This window comes from Ranitomeya imitator, chromosome 7 (assembly GCF_032444005.1).
Source record: "Ranitomeya imitator isolate aRanImi1 chromosome 7, aRanImi1.pri, whole genome shotgun sequence".
Lineage (NCBI taxonomy): Eukaryota > Metazoa > Chordata > Amphibia > Anura > Dendrobatidae > Ranitomeya > Ranitomeya imitator.
This window is the reverse complement of record NC_091288.1, coordinates 24,214,228-24,220,227: the sequence shown is the minus strand read 5'-3', so window position 1 is coordinate 24,220,227 and position 6,000 is coordinate 24,214,228.

Genomic DNA, 6,000 nt, shown 5'->3' with positions numbered 1-6,000 from the left:
ATGGCATAACATTATTTTTAGAGGTGGCACTTAAAGGACATCATTATTTTTTAAGTGGAATTTAAAGATGCATCAATATTTTCTATAGAGGGCACTAAAGGGGCATTATTTTTTTCAGGGGGTACTCAAAGGACATAATCATTGGATTTCTCTTTTTTATGTCTTTTTTTAATCTTTATTTTGAATCATTTTCCAATGTATTTTTAGTGTTAGATGAAATGAAGCTCGAGAGTTGTTGTCTTGACACCTAAAGCCCGGCCGTACTTTGAGACCTAAACTTCGCTGACTTGTTTTGAAACACAAACACATGCCGGTGTGCCCCCGTGTTTGGCTTGACCAAGGGGTTACACACAGTTGAATCTGGGCTGTTTTTCTGATGAGTAATGTGGATGAAAATTTATTTCTAACATTTGATGGCAACAACTCAAACATCCAGTGCCAGATATTGAGGTGGAGCATTGAAATCTTGGCATTTGCACACAAATACTTAATATTACAAATCTTGAAGTGGGATCAAGTATAAGGTGAGGTACATATTCATACATATTTAAAAGGAATTACCAAACGGTTCAGATTTTCCATGCATGGAAGTTTTATTTTTTTATTTTTTTTGTTGAGTATACGTTATGGTTTTCCATTGTGTAAGAGCATTATACAACTTAAACTGTGGATATTCATGGAAATTGTAGAGTTTCTTGACTAAAAGTTAAGACTTCACTTGAGATTGAAAATAATTATTTTTTTTTATTGCTTACGCACAACTAGCAACGATGTACCGTACAAACACCATACAAACACTCATAACAGTTGCCATTGGGACTTACGATCACATTTCTTCTTCTCAAACATATACATACCGACTATGATAAAATGTCACAGAAAGACCATTTATCTATGAATATGTTTTGAAGTTGATGGAAATCCACACAGACACAAACATAGGGAGACCAAACCCTATGTAGATGATCTTCTTCTATTGGAAGACCTAAGTCAACATTGGAAATCACTTGGCCACTGTACCACTTATTATTGTGTCTAATTTCCAAAAAGCAGAACTTGGGAATTTAGGCTAGGGAGATCCCTGTATACTTTTTAGTACAGATTGTCCATGTGCATGGATTAAATTTAAAGCCTTTTCAAAAGTATTCCACAAAGAAACAAGGAGCCATAAAATACTTATAAAGTTTACACAATATGGATGACTTTTAGAGAACTAATTTTTTGAGGATTTTTTTTAACATTTGCAAATTTTCTTCTTACCTATTGGCAGAGGGTTTTTTTTTCTATTGGCGGAGGTCAAGAATTACATGCAGAGGAGCTCTTTTAGTTTCTGGAAGACTTTACATGTGTCCATTGTAAAAACGACCCTACAGGCATCAAGTATCTTATATGAAATAGTCTCTGCTCTTGTACAGCACATCTCACCTACATGTTAGCCATCAATCTGACACTTGGCGATGTTGTCTCCAATTTTGGCAACAATTTTTAAAGAGTTAAGTGTCTTTTAAGCTTTGCCTGAGTATCAGAAGCCATTATTTGGTGCTGACTCTATTCAGCTCTTGGTTTCCTCAGTGTTACTGTTTCTGCGCGTCCCCGCCGCTCCACTTCCGGGTCACGGTGTGCCGGCTTCTCCTCTTCCGTGGTGATGTCTGCTCCTCCTGCCGCTGCGCCTCCACGCCGCTCTACTTCTGGGTCCCATCGCGCTCGTCCTCTGTTCTCCTCCTCTCAACTTCCGGTGTCTCGCTCTCCTAGGGGGTCGGGTGTTGGCACAGAAGTGCGGGGCTCTTCAGAGGGCGCATGCGCACCTCCCCCATTCCTCCTTCCCCTGAACGCTAGGATCAGGTGAATTCCTACAGCCAATCCAAGTAAGACTTCTGCCATAAGAGGCCGTCCTTCCTGCATTATGGTGCCTGATTGTCACATAGCTACTGCTATACTGCTATGGAGTCTTGTCCAGTACTGTGAGATTCTGTGCCTTTGCTACATTTTGTCCATTTTTATCCTTAGTATTCTTAGTTCTGCTTCTCAGCTTTGTTGTTCCTCTCCCTCCATGCTTCCTTTAATCCTTCCTTTTCTCCTGCAGCGTCTCACGTCCCGGCTCTCCTGTTGTTCAGTTCTGACGTCACCTTCCTGGTCCTCCGGTTTGCTCTACCTTCGAGGTTTCTGCTCCACAATTGTCCATCCTCCCTTGTCCTGGTCTTCTTCCTTTCTTCTGAGCCGTCCCTCTTGGTACTGCCACCGTGGTTTAGTGACCTCTGGGCTTGCTCCTGACGGTCCCTGTTTAGGGGACGGTATTCCATTAGGTCCGCTCGCCCAGCGGTAGGTCTTTCCACGGTCCAGAGGGTCCACTCTCATTCCTCGTCTCTGAACATTATACTCAGTCTGTTTGTGTTCCACCCACTAGCCTTGCTTGGCTCACACCTTGAGTTTGTTTCCATCTGTTCACCTTTCTCCTGGCTTGGTCCTCAAACTCTACCATTGCTTTTGCATCCTAATTTGTCAATTCTCACTAAGCATCTAGCTGTAAATCATGGCTACCATACGACTTTCCTCTCACACCTTGAACGTAGACTTGTTTCACTGCCAATTGACAGTGACCTAGGGATCTAACCAAATATTCATTTCTCGCTAAGCACTCAGCTTTGAGCCACGGCTGCCAGTTGATTTAACTCCAGTGTCTTGACTCTTGACCACTGATGTACCTCGCTGCCAAACAATCATTGTCTAGGGTTTGACCAGTCAATGGAAAACATCTATGTATTTAGACACACCACCTTACTTTAGTCGGTGTCAAACTGATATTACTAAAGAGTTACTTGTGGTCTAAAATTGGTTTCTAAGTTGTAGAATCACAGTCAGAGATGGAGAGCAAACATCTCGCATAAAACACATCAACTACTTATCTTTTATTTTTCTATTTTTTTTTTTCATTCAATCAGTTAGAATAAACCTGCCACTATATTCATGCTCCACGAACCGCGGGCAATTTTACTCAAAGCCTTGATGCGTGATTGCAGCCACCTATGTTTCCTTTGAAACTTTATGTCCGCCCAGCTCCAGATGATTGACAGGTATCTCCCTATGTAGACACATTGCAAACTATGTTTACCGACAGGTTTCCCTTAAGAAAAATGCAATATTCTGAATTTTCAGACCTCAAGTCATTTCTAACCAAACTCAATCATGAGTTTTTACAAAATACACACAAAGTTTGCTATGTCCTTAAGCATGCTCTGCAGGTCATCTTAAATTAATATTAATCTCTATTGCGGGGGTATATTTTTGGGTGTTTGCAAAATGGATATTTTGCATGATGTATACAATTTTTCCAATTGAAAAACATCTTCCTTTTGTCTTTGAATATTCCCATGTGCACTTTCCTTGTAGTATAATGCAATAAATGAAAAAGGTTATCACGAGTGACCCCAAAAAAACATTTTGAGGCACCCAACTGATGGGACACATGTCTAATAGTTGGCACAGCAATAACAAATGCAAACCACCAACCTACAAACATACAACAATTCAGTTTGGAAATGAATGCTGTTCTCCGCAACGTACAATCAGGAGCCACAAAAATAGCAAGTATTTATCCAGATGTTCTAATTTTGCCCTCCACCTGTATACATATATACAGTACATATCATAAAATTCTCACGTAGTATATATGCTAAGAAATTACATTTTGTGGTGGAGACTAATATTTCTTTACTTTCCATATATAACTCAATAATATTTTTTGGAAATACATCAATGAACACAATAATGGAAATGGTTAATTTCAGCACATGTCGGAGTGTAACAAGCAATTTCCTCTACAGAAATGGTAGGTAAAGAGGTGACCATAGACTGATGAGGTTCCCGAGACTAACACAGGAAAAAAATCTGAAGTGTTAGCCAAAAAAATGTATTGTGTCACATGGAAAAATTGTATTATATTCCATTAAAAAGTCATATATAGCCAATGTATGACCCAAAATAGGTAATGAGCTCCAGTTGTTGGACTAGGAAGGAACATGGAAGGAGAAAATTTTTTGGAGTCTTGATGGATAAAAATGAGGTGAATATAAAGATGACCATGAAAGTGGTAAGAGATTGGTTTATTCTAAGGGCAGGCGCAGATGACGATTATTTCCTAGGGCCAACTCTATTCGAGGTAAAAATTGGACATGTGCACGGACCATAGACTAACATTGGTCTAAGCGCACTCTTTGACAGAAAATATACTCTTCTGCACCTGCCCTAAAGATAGTCCATAAATGTTTCATAGGTTAGCATCTGATAGCTGATAGTCCAACCTCATTCCCATCATTAAAAGCAAAAGTAGTGGAAAAAATGGAGCAGAGCTGCAGTACCAAGCTACAGCCACGTATACAAATAAGCCTTGACCGGAGGATGCTCCAGAGGTCAGACCGCCACTGATCAAGCATGGTTTGACATTACAAGTATAGGCAATCAAAGTTTAATTCCTGGAAATACATTTATTCCACACCATAGAAATTAAAGGAGTTGACCAGTATCAGAAAGAAAAAATAGCTGCATTCTTCCCGAAACTACACTACATCTGATATGGCTTGTGATATTTAGCTCCATCAAAGTGAACACAACTAAACTGCAATGTCACATACTAACTTTGAAGACCAGCATTTTTTTTTTTTTTTAAAGGGCAATATAAATTTGTAATACTGGAAAAAATAGCTTTTAATTTTCTCTCTTAAATGGTTTATTTATTTTGGGATAGGTGAAACGTTGTTGATTATTGGAAGTCCCACCACTATGACCCCTCACCAGTCTCGAGAATGGAGCTTCCAAGTGCCACATTTGAATAATCTGATTGTCGTGCATGCGCCATGAATGTTGTGTGACTTTTATAATGCATTTTATTGCAATGGAGAGGAAAATGACAAAATAACAAATGTGCTTTATTTTGCTTTGCAGCCACCGTTACATCATGAACTGTCTAGGAATGGGGCATGCTGAGCAGTTAGTATAGTAATTGAAAGTTTAGCCGTTCAATCAGGACCAGGGTGTCCCGGGGTTTTATCCACGTGTCTCTTGTCCAGAGTAAATACCTAGCTAATTAATCAGCTCTCTGCTTTTGATTGCTGCAAATTGTAGCTTTGATCATGAGGTGTGTACGTGCTCTGTGCTACTTGTCTGGTATTCTGATCTTGGGTGATGGACCTTGGATTTGTCTTGACGATCCATTTGCCTAGCCCTTTTGTCGTGATACTCTACCTTCTTGAACTTCTGAACTTGGGCTGTTTCCTGACTATGCCTTTGTTTCACCCCCCTACCTATGACATACTCTCTTGGCTTTTGACCACAGACCTCTTGACTACCAAGCATGACGACTTATCTATCATTCACAAGTCCATCATGCCCGTTACATGTCCGTCACAGGTAATATCTTAATATAGTTGCTTAAAATTGATCAAGTATAGCATGACTCTTGATCAATTTAGCACACGTAATAGTAACGCAGCCACAAGCAAAACTGACTTCAAAAATCCCCCTCTTAATAAATTTTCCCCCTAGGAGTCTGGATCCTTGGTGGCTGGGAATTTACTTTTAATTTTGGTTTGTGTAGATCTTATATTTTGATAAGTTTTTCTTACAGCTATAATATATGAAGACGTGAAAATAAGGGTAAAGGTGAAGACAAGAGGAGGGGGCGAGGGCGCTTTCAGACTTCTCCTTAGAGGATTTGTCAAGTGAACATTTTTTATTGAGTCTAAAAATTCACATTATTGTTTTGCAAAATGCCTGAAATGAAGGATAAATATTGATTTGGGCTCAATGCAAACATTCGCTCAGGAGTGGATAATTACATCCTTTCTATGCGAAACATAGATTTCAAGAAGGCTTTCACTTACTTTCCGTGCGGTGTACATTCTTCAGAGCATTCAAAATTACATGTTGTCCTGGACAGTGTCTCCTCTGTAATTCTTGATGTCTCTGTGTTACAGTCAATGTGTAATTTAAAACTGCAAAACTTTC